Raw genomic sequence first — 19,221 nt, 5'->3', positions numbered from 1 at the left:
TCCCGCTTCTTTCGGCGGAGGATTGGTCGGAGGCGTTAGAGGCGGTAACTAGGGTATCTCCCTCAATCAATAATAGGTTGATCCAGTTATTTATGCTACACCGCAGCTATTTGACCCCCACTAGATTGCATAGGATGGGGAGACTTCCCCACTCCAACAGTTAGAGGTGCTCTCACAATAACGCGGATTTTTGGCATATGATGTGGGAATGCATTCACATTAAGTCATATTGGCAGGCAGTACTGGGTGTGCTCTCATCTTTGGGCCTAGGTCCTGTCCCGCTATGCCCTAAGGTGTGTCTGTTGGGTATCCTAGACAATGATGGCTGGACTCATTATAACAAGATATTCCTGAGTGAATCTCTGTTCTTGGCCCGTAAGGTTATTGCCCTCAAATGGATGGCGGATGATTTCCCGACTTTGGGGATATGGAAAAGGTTGGTTAATCAGGTGATCCCCTTTGAGAAAGTGATATTTGTCAATAGAAAGTGTCCAGATAAGTTCCAGAAAGTGTGGGGACTGTGGTGTGACTCGCACTTAACAACCTCAATGGGGTCTGCGGTCTCAGTTGGTCCTGGACAGGATCGGTTTTGAAAGAATTTTCCTTTTTTTTTTTTTTTTTTTTTTTTTTTTTCTGTTCTGCCCTATTCGATCTATGGTATCTCTGCTGTGTAAGCCCTGAAATGATGTACCCTCTCTGCGTTTGATTAATTGTGGATGTATAATCACTGTCTTTACATGTGACCAGACCTGTACTATGTTTTGGTATCCTCTATGCAATTGTACCACTGATGTGCCTTGTTACTCTTGTTTCAATAAAACGAGTTAAAAAAAAAAAAAAGTATTTACAACCTATACACAGGATAGGTGATAAATAGAAGATTGTGGGAAGTTTGACTGCTGGGGCCCCAAGTGAACCCCGAGAACAGAAGGTCCCAGAGTCTCCTCTCTCAACGGAGTAGTAGTGTGATTGTCAGTCCACCGCCCTATTCACTTCTATGGGATTTATGGAAACATCATTCATAGCATAACCTGCTCGGCTGTTTCCCGTTACCCCAGCCACCCCTGGCCGCTGTACATGAAAAGTATTTTGATTTCAGCCATAAAAGGCTGACATGGGATTATATCCCTTTAGATTTTTAAAGTGTTTTCTTCTTTATACAGTTGCTTCTCATCTACCCTATTAGATATAATAAAGAGGGAGTCCCTCTATTATTACTATTATCATTACTTTACTTCTCCCGCAGTATCGCAGTCTAGTCCGCCACTTCCCCAGAAATATTACTGGACAACCTTTCAGCTGGATAGTGGCTCTAAACTGGACACCTTTTTTTGTCACAGATCTCACACCTGACTTTGGCCTGATCCATCTTAATTTTTACCTTTTGGGAAGGTCTCCATATCTGAATACAATAAGGGTTCATGCACACGGGCATAATGGCTCACAGTCCTTGCTGCGAACTGCAAACATCGGTCTGAAATGCATGGGTACTGGCCTTGTGCACTCCGTTTGTGGATGCGAACTTATTGACTTATATGGGTCCATGATCCGCAACATTCAGCCAAAGATGAAAGCGAACTGTGAGAGCTGTGATTCTCTTAGGAGAAAGGACCTTAGACGACATCAACATGTGACCAGTAACCTAGCAATATTACTGGTCACATGACTATGAGGTAATCAAAGGTCCTTTCTACCAGGAGTGTTGCTGCAGGAGAAGTTTGCCTTAACTGTGGAGCTTTTTTTGTGAAGATTACATCAGGAAAAGGTGACAGGGGTTGTTATGCTAATATACTGTAAGCTACTGTATACTGTGGGGTGCTGTATACTGTGGGGTGCTATACTGCTCTACTGTATACTATGGAGTGCTATACTGCTCTACTGTATACTATGAGGTGCTATACTGCTCTACTGTATACTGTGGGGTGCTATACTGCTACTGTATACTGTGGGGTGCTGTATACTGTGGGGTGCTATAGTGCTCTACTGTATACCTGGGCTTCTATATACTGTGGGGTGCTATACTGCTCTAATGTATACTGTGGGGTGCTATACTCCTCTAATGTATACCTGGGGTGCTGTATACTGCTCTACTGTATACTCTGGGGTGCTGTATACTGTGGGGGGCTATATATTGTGGGGTGCTGAATAATGTGGGGGCTGTATATTGTATAGTTTGGGGTGCTGTATACTGTATAGTTTGGGGTGCTGTATACTGTGGGGTGCTGTATATTGTATAGTTTGGGGTGCTGTATACTGTGGGGTGCTGCATACTGTATAGTTTGGGGTGCTGTATACTGTGAGGTGCTGTATATTATGGGGTGCTATACTGCTCTACTGTATACTGTGGGGTGCTATACTGCTCTACTATATACTGTGGGGTACTGTATAGTTTGGGGTGCTGTATATTGAGGGGTGCTATACGTCTCTACTGTATACTGTGAGGTGCTGTATACTGTGGGGTGCTGTATACTGTGGGGTGCTGTATACTGCAGTGTGCTATACTGCTCTACTGTATACTGTGGGGTCTATACTGCTCTACTACATACTGTGGGGTGCTGTATACTGTATAGTGTGGGGTGCTGTACACTATAGGGTGCTATACTCCATACTGTGGGTTGCTGTATACTATAGGGTGCTATACTGCATACTGTGGGGTGCTGTATACTATAGGAGCTATACTGCATACTGTGGGGTGCTGTATACTATAGGGTGCTATACTGCTTGCATACTGTGGGGTGCTGTATACTATAGGGTCCCCCACAAATCAGACACTTATCCCCTATCCTATGGATAGAGGATAAAATATCCTACCAGGTCAACTCCTTTAAATACCGTACATACTCTCATGATGACAAAAATGATAGGACCCTTACCTGCTGATCCTCCAGCCAAGACCTGCTGAGAAGCTTCTTTCCAAAAGCTGACACGCGGGGACGTAGACATGACGGCTGGAATCAGATGGTACAAGACTGCAGTAAAGTTGACCAGATGCCTCTGACGGAGAGAATAACATGTGAGGTTAGTGAAGGCGTCACCTCATCTGACAAATTTTAAACCACTGAGTATAATGAAGGTTGCATCATATATATTCTTTAAGAACTACTTTCATCTTTACATTATTTTTTTTTCTTTTTAATTTTTATTGGCACCCCCATATAAACTGGTATTTACAACAATGGCAGTAGCATGGCAGGGATGGCCAACCTGAGGCTCTCCAGCTGTTGCAAAACTACAACTCCCAGCATGCCCAGGCTACCTACAGCTATCAGCCTACAGCAGGGCATGGTGGGAGTTGTAGTTTTACAACAGCTGGAGAGCCTCAGGTTGGTCATGCCTGAGCTATGGCATGGCAAATTATTAGGTCTCATCTTATGGCACATATGGCTTTCAATGTCTACCTATTCTTAGCGATTCCATAGTTTGCGGTATACTTACCTAAGCTCCGATTCTCTCTTTCACCTATACAAAGCCGCAATGCCTTGTCCTGTCCACAAATGTCACTCAGTGCTTCCTCCCTCCACTATATGCTGTATATACCTATGAATTGTAGGCCGAGCAGTGCTCCAGTACATAGTTACTGGAGCCTTTCCTGTGCACTGCCCCAGATGTCCTCCCTTCATTCTGGCAGTTAAGGATGTCTGTAACTTCTAGTCTACGCACTTAGATGTGTATGAGGGATTACAGAGGGCTTGTATAGTGAAGGTGTGAGGGCACATTTAGGGTTGTTTCACACGAGCGGATGCCGTGCGTGCAGGGCCGGAGCTACCATAAGGCAGACCAAGCGGCTGCCTTAGAGCGCACCCTGTGGGACGGCGGAAAAATGGGACATAGAGGGGGAGAAATGTGACATGGAGGTCTGATGTGACATAGGGGGGTGATTTGACATGGAGGGGGATAAATGTGACATGGGGGCATGATTGTCTGAAGCAGAGAGAAGATACCAGGACCACACAGAGGAGAAGCCAGCTGCTGAAGACTGGACTAGGGATAGGTGAGCTGCGAGAGGGCGGGGGGGGGGGCAAAATGTAGCTTCGCTTGTGTTGGCAAAAATCCTTGCACCGGCCCTGTGTGCGTGACATCCGCTGCGTGAATGACAGCCAAGACCCGATGCGGACAGCAGAAGCACGGAGCAGTAGCATGACTGATAATGCTCCGTGCCTCTCTGTGACCTCTTTACTACAAAATCACAGTGACAACTTTATCTCACTGTGATTTCGTAGTAAAAAGATCAGAGAGGCACCGAGCATTATCAATCATGTTACTGCTCCGTGCTTCTGCTGTCCGCATCGGGTCTTGGCCCTCTTTCACGCAGCGGATGTCACGCACGGCATCCGCTCGTGTGAAACAGCCCTTAGGGTTCATGCACACAGCAATGCGGCTCTGTATGGTGCCATAAGATGCCGCTGTGAGGCACAGAATTCCCCTCTGGCCCCATATTTTAGGGGGGTGCAAATTGATAAAAGCCGGGCAACACAAGTAGGCAGGGCCGGCAATACCACAGTGCCTCACAGAATACTGCCCCAGCAGAACCAAATACCACAGTGCAGCACAATATACTGCCCCAGCAGAACCAAATACCACAGTGCAGCACAATATACTGCCCCAACAGAACCAAATACCACAGTGCAGCACAGAATACTGCCCCAGCAGAACCAAATACCACAGTGCAGCACAATATACTGCCCCAACAGAACCAAATACCACAGTGCGGCACAGAATACTGCCCCAGCAGAACCAAATACCACAGTGCAGCACAATATACTGCCCCAACAGAACCAAATACCACAGTGCAGCACAGAATACTGCCCCAGCAGAACCAAATACCAAAGTGCAGCACAATATACTGCCCCAACAGAACCAAATACCACGATGCAGCACAATATACTGCCCCAGCAGAACCAAATACCACAATGCAGCACAATATACTGCCCCAGCAGAACCAAATACCACAGTGCAGCACAATATACTGCCCCAGCAGAACCAAATACCACAATGCAGCACAATATACTGCCCCAACAGAACCAAATACCACAGTGCGGCACAGAATACTGCCCCAACAGAACCAAATACCAAAGTGCAGCACAATATACTGCCCCAACAGAACCAAATACAAGTGCATTGCAAAATACTGCCCCAGCAGAACCAAATACCACAGTGCAGCACAATATACTGCCCCAGCAGAACCAAATACCACAGTGCATTGCAAAATACTGCCCCAGCAAAACAAAATACCACAGTGCAGCACAGAATACTGCCCCAGCAGAACCAAATACCACAGTGCAGCACAGAATACTTCCCCAGCAGACACAAATACCACAGTGCAGCACAATATACCGCCCCAACAGAACCAAATACCACAGTGCAGCACAATATACTGCCTCAGCACAACCAAATACCACAGTGCAGCACAATATACTGCCCCAGCAGAACCAAATACCACAGTGCAGCACAATATACTGCCCCAGCAGAACCAAATACCACAGTGCAGCACAATATACTGCCTCAGCAGAACCAAATACCACAGTGCAGCACAATATACTGCCCCAACAGAACCAAATACCACAGTGCAGCACAGAATACTGCCCCAGCAGAACCAAATACCACAGTGCAGCACAATATACTGCCCCAACAGAACCAAATACCACAGTGCAGCACAGAATACTGCCCCAGCAGAACCAAATACCACAGTGCAGCACAGAATACTGCCCCAACAGAACCAAATACCACAGTGCGGCACAGAATACTGCCCCAGCAGAACCAAATACCACAGTGCAGCACAATATACTGCCCCAACAGAATCAAATACCACAGTGCAGCACAGAATACTGCCCCAGCAGAACCAAATACCAAAGTGCAGCACAATATACTGCCCCAACAGAACCAAATACCACGATGCAGCACAATATACTGCCCCAGCAGAACCAAATACCACAGTGCAGCACAATATACTGCCCCAGCAGAACCAAATACCACAATGCAGCACAATATACTGCCCCAACAGAACCAAATACCACAGTGCGGCACAGAATACTGCCCCAGCAGAACCAAATACCAAAGTGCAGCACAATATACTGCCCCAACAGAACCAAATACAAGTGCATTGCAAAATACTGCCCCAGCAGAACCAAATACCACAGTGCAGCACAGAATACTGCCCCAGCAGAACCAAATACCACAGTGCAGCACAATATACTGCCCCAACAGAACCAAATACCACAGTGCAGCACAGAATACTGCCCCAGCAGAACCAAATACCACAGTGCAGCACAGAATACTGCCCCAACAGAACCAAATACCACAGTGCGGCACAGAATACTGCCCCAGCAGAACCAAATACCACAGTGCAGCACAATATACTGCCCCAACAGAATCAAATACCACAGTGCAGCACAGAATACTGCCCCAGCAGAACCAAATACCAAAGTGCAGCACAATATACTGCCCCAACAGAACCAAATACCACGATGCAGCACAATATACTGCCCCAGCAGAACCAAATACCACAGTGCAGCACAATATACTGCCCCAGCAGAACCAAATACCACAATGCAGCACAATATACTGCCCCAACAGAACCAAATACCACAGTGCAGCACAGAATACTGCCCCAGCAGAACCAAATACCAAAGTGCAGCACAATATACTGCCCCAACAGAACCAAATACAAGTGCATTGCAAAATACTGCCCCAGCAGAACCAAATACCACAGTGCAGCACAGAATACTGCCCCAGCAGAACCAAATACCACAGTGCAGCACAATATACTGCCCCAACAGAACCAAATACCACAGTGCAGCACAGAATACTGCCCCAGCAGAACCAAATACCACAGTGCAGCACAGAATACTGCCCCAACAGAACCAAATACCACAGTGCGGCACAGAATACTGCCCCAGCAGAACCAAATACCACAGTGCAGCACAATATACTGCCCCAACAGAATCAAATACCACAGTGCAGCACAGAATACTGCCCCAGCAGAACCAAATACCAAAGTGCAGCACAATATACTGCCCCAACAGAACCAAATACCACGATGCAGCACAATATACTGCCCCAGCAGAACCAAATACCACAGTGCAGCACAATATACTGCCCCAGCAGAACCAAATACCACAATGCAGCACAATATACTGCCCCAACAGAACCAAATACCACAGTGCGGCACAGAATACTGCCCCAGCAGAACCAAATACCAAAGTGCAGCACAATATACTGCCCCAACAGAACCAAATACAAGTGCATTGCAAAATACTGCCCCAGCAGAACCAAATACCACAGTGCAGCACAATATACTGCCCCAGCAGAACCAAATACCACAGTGCAGCACAGAATACTGCCCCAGCAGAACCACATACCACAGTGCAGCACAATATACTGCCCTAAGAGAACCAAATACCACATTGCAGCACAGAATACTGCCCCAGCAGAACCAAATACCACAGTGCAGCACAATATACTGCCCCAGCAGAACCAAATACCACAGTGCAGCACAGAATACTGCCCCAGAAGAACCAAATACCACAGTGCACCTGCGGCAGTATTCAACTGTATCATCATAGCTGAATTCAGGAGGGCACCTGCAGTCGCTGGTCAGGTGCATAAGTACCCGATGCTCCTAGCATTAATTGCGGCCATGAGGAGGGCTCAGGGCCCCCCCCCCCCCCCCCCATGGGCATCAGTCAACTGGGACAATTCCCTGTGGGGTCTAGGGCCAGTCCGTCCCTGTCTAGAAGCAATGTTGTTTTAGGCAGGACACATATTTGCCCCAGATTTAACCACTGTTCTTATATTTATCATATATACCATCACATACAATAACTGATTAAATTCCACAATCAGTAATAAGCAAGTAATATGTAAAGCAATTCCTCTCTCCCTGTTCAATTTGACACTGGGAATGAGAGACGCAGGGAGCATATTGTGTGGTAAAGCTCCTGAGGAACCATGCAAGGCTCAAAACTCTAGTGCCAGGTCCTATGTTTTTTAGAACTGGACCCATGCAGGACTAAGGTTCTCATATGGTTACCTTGGCAAATGTGCCTCCTGGAGTCTCTCCATGCCCCTGGTCAGATGAATGCTGGGACACTTTTAAAGGGTTCAGAACTTAAAGGGGTTCTACAGTTTGTTTTAATTGATTATCTATCCTCTGGATAGATCATCAGCATCTGATCGGCGGGGGTCCGACACCCGGGACCCCCGCCGATCAGCTGTTTGAGAAGGCAGCGGTGCTCCAGGAGCGCCGCGGCCTTGTCACTGTTTCCCTCAGGCCCAGTGACGTCACGACTAGTATCAACTGGCCTCGGTGGGGTTAAGCTCCATTCAAGTGAACAGAGCTTAGCCCCGCCCAGGCCAGTTTATACTAGTCATGACGTCACTGGGCCTGAGGGAAACAGTGACAAGGCCGCGGCGCTGCTGGAGCGCTGCTGCCTTCTCAAACAGCTGATCGAGCGGGGGTCCCGTGTGTCGGACCGCCAACGATCAGTTAAAACAAACTGTAGACCCCCTTTAAAAATACTGATGGCCTATCCTTAGTACAAGGCAATCATATGTAATTATTCGGGGGTCCGACAACCCTACTAATCAGCTGTTTGATGGGGCTGCGGTACTCGTACAAGCACAAAGGCCCCTTCATAGTATACCAAGCACAGCGCCGCAGATTGTATAGAGGCTGCGTTTGGCATTGCAGCTCAATCCCTTTCATTTGAATAAGACTGAGCTGCAGAAAGGTCATGTGACTGATGGACGTGACATCACAGGCCGAGGAAGAGGCTGCAGCACTTACCCGAGCGCCGCGGCCCCTTTGAAAAGCAGATTGGCAGGGGTTCTGAGATCGGACCCCCACAATCGGATATGGATCATGTATCCTCAGGATCTGTCATTAAAGAGGTATTCCCCTCCACTGATCATGAGAATGGGGGCCCCGTAACCACAACAGCCCACTCAACTCCCATAGAAATCAATGAAGTGGCCACGCACATGCCCAAAGGCCTCTTTGTTCATGTCAGGGAGCACAGGGCCCTCTTTCTTGTGATCGGTGAGGGTCCCATAGGTAGGACCCCTACCGATCTAATAGTTATTCCCTAGGCTCTGGATAGGGGATAACAATCTTACCAGAATACCCTTTTAATATGTTAGTCCTGATGGACCCCATTAAACATTTCTAATTAAAAGGGTTTTCCACGATTTTTATACTGATGACCCATCCTCCGAGTATCTGATCGGTGAGGGTCCGACACCTGAGACCCCCGGCCAATCAGCTGTCTTGAGAAGGCACCAGCGCTCCTGTGAGGGTCGCTGCCTTCTCACAGCTCACCAAGCACAGCGCCGTACATAGTATCGCAGCTCACCCCCAGTCACTTGAATGGGGCTGAGCTGCTCCTAGACTATGTGACCAATTAATGTGACATCACATGGTCTAGGAAAGCTGAGAGGCCATGCCGCTACTGCAAGCGCCGGCGCCTTCTCAAACAGCTGATAGGTGGGAGTCCCGGGTGTCGGACCCCTACGATCAGATGCTGATGACCTATCCATCGGAAAACCCCTTTAAGAACATTACCACGGATCCCTGCATTGTAGGTACAGAGTACAGCTTGCAAAGTGCTGATCTGTTATACTTAGCCTGCAGCAAGTTCCACTCATATCAGCCAGAAGAAATGACTGGCCTCTGCAGCCATGTAATACAGATTGTAATCCATGAGGTTAGAGTGCTCGGGGGGTGACGCTCGTCTGTACCTAGGTGTGAGGCTGGGGGCTTCCTCCGTAATCTTACAGAAGAGGTACAAGCGGCCAGTATGCTGCAGGCAGCACTCACTTTACTCACCCTTACTTTGCTAACAGATGGGCAGGAGCCTTTAAAAGGCGGATCTTGCATCTGTAACGCTATTGGCCACTGTGTGTGTGTCAAGCCTCATTTTGGCAGCCAATGGAGTGGTGGATGAACATGGGTATAGTGTACATGCCGGGTTCTACAGAGTAAAAGGACCTTTGATGATGTCACGGTCATGTGATGGGAGGAGCAGCCTGTGGGCAGCTTGTTCAGTTATGTATCCCTATGACAGGGGTCAGCAACCTCCAGCACGCCAACTGTTGTGAAACTACAACTCCCAGCATGCTCTGCTCACTTCTATGGGAGTTCCGAGAACAGCCAAGCAAGTGTGCACACTGGTGGTCGTAGTTTCCCCTCTGCCACAGTGCCGAATGTTGCTGATCCCTGGCATATGGTATCGAAGGGGTTGTCTCATCTTGGACAGTGGGAGTATATGGCTAGGATATGCCCCAAATCTCTGATAAGTACGGGTCTATCTTTAGAACTGAGCTCACAAAGTGACGGAGGGCGCACCACGCATGCGCGGCCGCCCTCCATTAATTTCTGTGGGAGTTCCGAAAATAGCCGAGCGGCACGTTCCATGGTAATGAATGGGTAGGGCCACCGCTCTATTCCTTTCTATGGGGCTTAGGAAATAGGTGAGCCAGCGCTCAGCTATTTTTGGCCCTCCTATAGAAATTGAATGGAGGACGGCCGCGCATGCGTGGTGCGCCCTCCGTCACTTTGTGAGCTCAGTTTTAAGGACATTGGTGGGACCTGAACCTATCAGACGTTAGAGGCATATCCTGGAAATATGCCCCAAATGTCCAAGATGAGAGAATCCTTTAATATAAAATATCCCTTCAATTTGTTCGACGGCACCAAATTCATCCTAATCATCTACGTGACGCAGCATATGTTACTCACTCGGCACAGCGCAGGCCGGCTCTCTTCTGGGGATTTGTTTGGTTAGAGGAGACCCTTCTTCTCTGTGCTGAGATCTAATTCCTGAAAAAAAAAAACACAAAAACATAAATATCTGTCCTATAAAAACATAAATATACTAAACCTTCTGTACAAAGCACTGGACTTTACACACACGATTAACCCTGCGATCACTGTCCAAACAGGGGCGGACATGCCATTGGTGCAGCCGCACAGGGGCCCTATATGCAAGGTGGGGCCAGGGCAGACTAGAAACATAAAGTGACCCCAACGTTGTAGGTGGGTCCAGCTTCACAGAAGTAGAGGGGGCCAATACAAGTTGGCAGGGTCAGCAGTAGCTCCCCAGAAGCTGTGCCTCTGCAGGGTTGCCAAACAGAATTTTTCTTTTTTCTGGACAACTTATCCCAAAATCACAGACAGCCAAGGACTAATTGGAAAACTATAATGAATGATAAAGATTATAAGTAAAACTGATAAGAACCAGTAAAATGATGATAATTACCTCCAAAATAATCTAATCATGTATCACCAGCCGTAAAAAAAAAAAAATCACGGACACATCTATTTTTTTTCACAGACACAGGAAAAAAAGTCACCTATTTTTAAGGACTGTCCAGAAATTTCTGGACAGTTGACAACCCTGTCCCTCTGTGGTGGCCATCAATGGCCGCTAAGTTCTTTCCTCCTCCAATTATCTCTGATATGGAGCGGGGGGCTTAGGAGGTGACATGAGGGCCACAACACCAAGCCTCAGTAGGGTGCCTGGACTTTCTGTAATAACGACTCCTATTGTATCTGACCAGGGGCGGAGAGGAGGGCTCGGGTGGCCCACCGGGAATATTCCCTGTAGGGTCTATGGCCAGTCCGTCCCTGACGGGTTCCATACCACTATCAAATAAGGGCACCAAGGTTCCCTTGGTTCGAAATTTCTGATAGATTTTGATCCATTTGATGAAGGATTAACTAGAGGAGCACTATGCTGAGCACCGCACTATTAAATAGCCAGGGGCCCACATACTACACAGGGGCCCTCTACTGTCTATGTCCCCCCACCAGAGACGCTGCATCCCATGTCTGCCTATCTAATCACAATGTGAGTGCACAAGAGGATGGTCAGACATTACAGACACACTGAACGCATATCAGACACATACACAACTGCCTACACACATACAGACAGACACAATATAACTCCAACTTTTTGAACGGTTAGAGGGACACTTATGGTTCTCTATGTGAAAGATTCATTCACACAGAACTGTACAGTAGAGTGGCTTTTAATTTCCTTACTATCACAAGACTCCTGGAAACATAGATTTATGTAGGAGTACAGCACTGCTGCATGCAAATTAAACACACACACAGCACTGCTGCATGCAAATTAAACACACACACTAAGCACTGCCGCATGCAAATTAAACACACACACTCAGCACTGCTGCATGCAAATTAAACACACACACTAAGCACTGCTGCATGCAAATTAAAACACACACACTCAGCACTGCTGCATGCAAATTAAACACACACACACACTAAGCACTGCTGCATGCAAATTAAACACACACACTAAGCACTGCTGCATGCAAATTAAAACACACACACTCAGCACTGCTGCATGCAAATTAAACACACACACACACTAAGCACTGCTGCATGCAAATTAAAACACACACACTCAGCACTGCTGCATGCAAATTAAACACACACACACACACACACGCACAGCACTGCCGCATGCAAATTAAACACACACACACACACACACACTAAGCACTGCCGCATGCAAATTAAACACACACACTCAGCACTGCTGCATGCAAATTAAACGCACACACACTGAGCACTGCTGCATGCAAATTAAACGCACACACACTGAGCACTGCTGCATGCAAATTAAACGCACACACACTGAGCACTGCTGCATGCAAATTAAACACACACACACTGAGCACTGCTGCATGCAAATTAAACACACACACACACACACACTCAGCACTGCCGCATGCAAATTAAACACACATTCAGCACTGCTGCATGCATATAAACCACTGCTACATTTTAGTAGACACACCCATGGCTGCTGCATGAACTAAACAAATACACAGCTCTACTGCATGAATATTAAACGCAACGAGCACTGCTGCATGCCTATAAGACACACACAACGCTACTGTGCTGCGGGAGCACATGTAGACACTGCACGTACCCAAACACAGTCCAGAGTCTGACTCCTCCCAGACACGTGACTAATCATCATGTGATGACGTCATGAAAGGTCCTTCAGCCTCTAGGATGCAGCTGTGAGTACTTTGTGTCTGGTGGCCCCAGGAGTGTGATCTGCAGTCACTGGGGAAGCAGCAGGGGCCACACCGCCATAGTGGGACAGATCAGTGCCGCCGGCTTGGTGTAGAGCAGTGTCCCCCCAGCCTGTGGATGCTGTACAGCTAAAACTCCTTTCGGGATGATGGGAGTTGTAGTACAATATCTGGAGAGCTGCTGCTGGGGGAGCAGGGCTGTGAGAGGACAATCTGCTCTGGTCCTGTGAGGCTTACACTGTGTGTGTCCACAGAGGGAGGCTGCTTTCACATGCTGCAGGTTTGGTTGCAGAATTTTCTGCGACTGAAAATCATTTCCATTCATTTGAACGAGCGGAAAGCACGTGGAAGTCCAATTCGGGTGAATAAAACTGATTTTCAGTACAGAAAAATTCTGCAACAAAATCTGCATGCACACATTGCGGATTTCCGTGCAGAAAATTTCCATGCCGTTATTTCCAGATCCAGCAAAGTGTATGAGAGCGGTGTGTGTGGGGGGAGATCTGCTGCAAAACTGCACCAAAAACCGCTGTAAGGGCCAGTTCACAAGACTGATTAATAAAAACACACTTTAAAAAAACAGCATTTTTTTGTATGAAATAAGCTTTTTTTTTCATGCAGTTTGTGGCTCATTTTTGATGCATTTTTTTATGCGTTTTTTTAACCAATTGGTGTTCACTTTAGTACAAAGCTGCATTTTCAGCTTGAGTTTTTTTACACAGATCTGCGGCAAAAAATGCGGAAAATGTACAAAAACGCTTGGACTTAGGCTACTTTCACACTTGCATTGAGATCCGGCAGAGGATCTCAATACCGACACATTTCTGTTTGGTCCTCAAGCATTCTGAATGGAAAGAGATCAGTTCAGGATGTCTTCCTTTCCGGCAGCGTTCAGTTTTGTGCCTGTTCATAAAAACGGATCCAGCACTGAAAATAATGTAAGTCAATGGTGACGAATCCGTTTTTAGGAGCCTAAAAAACTGGATCCGTCACCCATTGACTTTCACTGTATGGATCCGTCACCCATTGACTTTCACTGTATGTAGTGACGGATCCGTTTTTTTTCCGTTTTGAGTTCACACAACTGCATCCTAAGGAAAGGATACATCCTGATGGGCAAAATCAAAACTGATCCGTTTAATTCCGGTATTGATATCCTCTGCCGGATCTCAATACCGGAATTAACAACTTAAGACCTCTTGCACACGAACAATACGGCCACACAACGTTCGTGTGCAAGAGGCCTACGTGTGAAAGTAGCCTTTGATTTTTTTTTCTGCTTCCCATTCATTTCAGTGGGAGATTCAGCGCTGCTTCTTTTTTACACGTGGGAAAAAAAGCAAGTTCTGCTTCCCATTGAAATGGATGGGAGGCTGTTTTGAGGTGTTTTTAGAGCTGATTCTGAGGCAGAAACTCTCCAAAATCAGCGACCCAAAAAAACGCAGTGTGAACTGGCCCTTAGAAATTGTGGATTTCGGTGTGGATACGCTGCAGAAGCGCACATAAATCCGTGCAGAAATTCATACGGATCTTATGTGCGTTCGCCCATACCCTTAGGCCACCTGCACACGGTGCGAATTACATGCGTTTTTTTTCAGCTCAGATTTCCATGCTGAAAAACCATAGCTTAAGGCCTCATGCACGCAGCCGTTCCTTGCGTTGGAGACCAAAATTTGCGGTCCCCAATGCACGGGCAAAGTCCGTGCGGCGGCCGGGACGGATCGAGACCTATTCAACTTGAATGGGTCAGTGATCCGTCCGCACCGCAAAAAAATAGAACATGTTCAATTTTTTTGCGGTGCGGAGGCATGGACAGAAACACCACGTTCCGCACCGCAGATTCGAATTGCGGACCCATTCAAGTGAATGGGCCCGCATCCGTGATGCGGGGAGCACATGGCCGGTACCCGCATATTGCGGGCCGCAATACGGCCACAGCCGGGCAACAGGCGTGTGCATGAGGCCTAATACAGTACCAGCAAAGTGAATGCGATTTAACAACTCGCTTAGTTAGTGTGCGCATGGAAATGTGGCGCAAGTGAGCTTAAATTAGGCGCACGTCTCCATGAGTATGGGCAAAATGGGGAGCAACTTGCCACTCAAAACTGAGGCAGAAAAGTACGCCAGTCCTGGATTGGAGCAGAAATGAGAAACGTCTGAATTAGTGTAAAAAGATCAAAATAGCCTCCAAAACAGGTGCAGTTTCATTAGTAAATGAGATGAAAAAAGTTAATAAAATAGTCTAAAACAACATGTGTACGCCTAAAACAGCTGCGGACACTGTAGTAAATGTGCCGCAGTGAGTCTTACTTGCGCATAGCAACCAATCAGAGCTCACCTTTAATTTCTTAAAGTGTTCTAAAAAAATGAAAGGTGAGTGCTGATTGGTTGCTTTTGATAAATGAGGCCCAGTGTGCCTTCATCTTACCTAGAGATGCTTCAACTGCGTGCATGATGGATAAGGCTCCGGCTGTGGTAAATGCATGGAGTATATAGACAGTGGAAGGGACTCTGGGCCCATAGCAACCACTGAGATCCCTGATTTCATTCTCAGCCGCCGTCTGGTTGCCATGGGCGACGCTCGCGTTGGAGTATGCCAGATAGGTGTGATCTGACTATACCGTGTTGTATCTTACTACCTCACAGGATGACTGAAGACTGGCGGACGCTCCGCAGCAGGAGGACTGAATGCTAATCACCATTAAACCAGGTAGGGCTGAGCACTTCAAGACCTTCTGCTTTTGCATTGATATAATGGATGAACAGGACTCTGCTTTCCTGCATTTACATGGTGAGGCTGGGTGCACATACATGAGCTGCGCAGGACACGGGCCCAGTTAAAGGGTCACTCCAGTCAGAAACTAAAAATTTATCCTTTGGCCAAAGTATTGGAGCTTTATATGTTCCTAAAGTTTCAGTCACCTGAGTGGCGCCATTACAGAGATCCCCTGCTGTCCTCCACTAGGCCGCAGCCGAAGCCTGTGCCGCCATAACTACAGAGCTGGGCTGAGTTACCTCAGAGTCAGCATAAGAAATACACAGACTCTATCACATAATGTACAGTGATGGCTGCCCCCCTCACGGTGTGCTGTCCTCCACTAGGCCGCAGCTGAAGCCTGTGCCGCCATAACTGCAGAGTGGGGCTGAGTTACCTCAGAGTCAGCATGAGAAATACACAGACTCTATCACATAATGTACAGTGATGGCTGCCCCCTTATAAATAAATACTTTTAATTAGCTATAATGGCTCGTTTTGTCTAGGGAGCAATGATTAGGAGAAACAAAATGGCCACTGTACTATTAGTACACACAGAACCTGCCCTAATCACACAGGAGGACAAGTTACTTCACAACGCTGAGGTAAAGAGCTGCTTCATCCTCCTCTCTGCTCTGCTTGTCACGGATTATCATCCTGAATACAGATAAGATCTTCAGATGATTCTCTGTAGGAATGGAGTTCACGACGAGACATGAAGTACGGAGAGGTGGTGGGGATGTGGATAATGGGCAGCAGCACTTATATGCAGTCTCCATTACCACAGCCCCACTCCATTACCACAGTCTGTCCTGTCCGTCCTCTCTGTACCTCATGTCTCCTCAACTTTTTGCACTTTCTTGCATACTTCCCAACTTTTTGGACGGTCTAAGAGGGACACTTACGGTTCATTGTGTGAAAGCTCAATTCTTCCTGCATCTCTATACACATTCTTTTACGAAATGGCACAAAATATCTGAATAGAGAAATTTCTAAAATCCCAACTGCATTAAATAATGAAATAATCTACAAGACGGGCTCTAATATACAGATAGGAAGCAGACAATATTGTAAATGTAATAATGCAAATCTGTACCTCAGATCACAAAGAGGGACATTTATGGAGAAAAGACGGACACTTGAAAGGTCTGCACTTGTGCAAAAAAAGAAATTTTGCGGCTTTTTGAATTATTACACCCCTCCCCCCAGTTTTGAAATATGGGTAGGAAAGTGGGCGTTGTTAGCTATGCTAATGAGCTTAAAGGGGTTGTCGTCTCACTTAAGCAAATAACATTTAGGGCTCATGCACACGAACGTATTTTCTTTCCGTGTCCGTTCCTTTTTTTGTGTGGACAGTATGCGGAACCATTTACTTCAATGGGTCCACAAAAAAAATTGAAGTTACTCCGTGTGCATTCCATATGTCCGTATTTCCGTTCTGCAAAAAATATAACATGTCCTATTATTGTCCGCATTACGGACAAGGATAGCACTGTTCTATGAAGAGCCAGCGGTTCTATTCCGCAAAATGCGGAATGCACACGGACGTCATCCGTATTTTTTGTGGATTGCAAAATACGTACGGTCGTGTGCATGAGCTCTTAGGGTCCATTTACACGTCAGTATTTTGTAATCTGCATCCGTTCCGCAAATTTGCAGAACGGAATACAGACCCATTCATTTCAATAGCCTCGCAAAAAAATAGAGCTTGTCCTACTATTGTCTGCAAAATGCGGTCTGTGGTCCCATTGTAGTCAATGGGTCCACAAAAATGCGGATGACATGCGGAATGCATCAATATGTCATCCGCAATTGCGGCTCTGTTTCCAGGAAATAGAAAAAAAAATATTTGTACCCTAGCAATATATATTCCTCCTTCCTTTTTTTTGCGGAAAAACTGAACGAATGTGGATGTACAATTGGTAAAAACTGAAGGTTTTTGGGGAAACACGGATCCACCAAAAACAGAACAGAAATCTGGAAAAGAAAAATGCTGACGTGTGAATGGACCCTTATTATGTAGAGGAAGCTAATACAAGGCACTTACTAATGTATTGTGATTGTCCATATTGCTGCCTGGATTCATTTTTCAATCACTTTATACACTGCGTGTTTGCATGGTTACAACCACCATGCAATCCATCAGTGGTGGTCGTGCTTGCATGCTATAGGAAAAAGCACCAGCCGATGTGCGCTCCCAGCTTTTTCCTATAGTGTGCAAATGCGACCACCACTGATGGATTGCATGGTGGTTGTAACCATGGAAACGAGCAGTGTACAATGCGAAGGAAAAATGAATACAGCCAGCAAAGGAAGCAATATGGACAATCACAATACATTAGTAAGCGCCTTGTATTAACTTCCTCTACATGATACATGCCATTTGCTGAAGTGAGACAACCCCTTCAACTCCAGATTTATCATTGACACTTTTTTTTAAAAGTCGCAATCTCACTCCAGGAGGAGGGTGGGGTAGGAAAACGGGAGGAGTTTTACTAGACAAAAGCGTTTGGTTTAAGGATAAAGACAAATTTATCACACAACGTCTGAAATTTGATAAATATGGCATTAAGTACGCCAACACAGACTGAACAAAACTGACCTCAGATATTCCCCTCATGATAGATTCCCCCCATGTGTCTTTAGAAAGTACATAGCACACAAGTATACAGTATGTACAGACACACTTACACACGCTGTATAATCAGTCGTACATACTCACTACATATGGGTTTTAGTAGTAACTGCACATACAGATTTACTGAGGGCGCATGTACATGCACTTCCCACACCGAAAATGCATACGGTTGTGTGTATGAGCCCTCAAACACAGGCTTTTAAAGGGTGGGGGGATCCAAGTACATTGGCGCACATATCAGACTCACCTGTTTTTAGGTGTAAAATTAGACAGGCGTATTAGCTTTGCCTGTCTTTCTTTTGCCGACTATTTATCAGAAGTCTCACAGCATTCCTCAATTAGACTAGGCGTATTGTTATTAGTCTGACCTCTAGTGGGTGTTTATCAGTATGACGGGTTCATATTCACTAAGACTGATCTAACTAGTATGTGCATGAAAATGTGTCGCAAGTGAGCTGAAAGTAGGCGCACGTCTCCATGAAAGGGTATTTTTAAGGCAAAATGTGGTTCACCTCACCACTAAAAACAGGTAGAAAAATACGCCAGAACTCCGGGAGTGGAGTAGAAATTAGATTTTTTTTTCGACTAAATGAGGTGCAAAATAGATTGCACCTACATAAATAGGTCGGAAAAAAAGGCACAGAAGTTAGAAAACTTCTGAATTAGTCTAAAAAAGAATCTAAATAGATGAACAAGGCGCAAATGCCTCCAAAACACACGCATTTTCAGTAGTAATTGTGACTAAAAACAAATAAGC

General features: G+C 46.3%; 1 protein-coding gene across 1 annotated transcript in view; it reads right to left on the bottom strand.

The window, feature by feature from the left end:
- Positions 1–12,973, bottom strand: part of SLC25A21 (solute carrier family 25 member 21) — a 321,849-nt gene extending 308,876 nt beyond the window's left edge. The window contains exons 1-3 of the mRNA XM_044272495.1: positions 12,963–12,973; positions 10,736–10,816; positions 2,874–2,994 (exon numbers count right to left, since the gene is read on the bottom strand). The gene's annotated coding sequence lies outside the window, so the exon portion shown is untranslated. The remainder of the gene's footprint in view (positions 1–2,873; positions 2,995–10,735; positions 10,817–12,962) is intronic.
- Positions 12,974–19,221: the final 6,248 nt, after the last annotated feature.

Source organism: Bufo gargarizans, chromosome 11 (genome assembly GCF_014858855.1).
Source record: "Bufo gargarizans isolate SCDJY-AF-19 chromosome 11, ASM1485885v1, whole genome shotgun sequence".
Classification (NCBI taxonomy): domain Eukaryota; kingdom Metazoa; phylum Chordata; class Amphibia; order Anura; family Bufonidae; genus Bufo; species Bufo gargarizans.
This window is presented reverse-complemented; position numbering and strand designations above follow the sequence as displayed.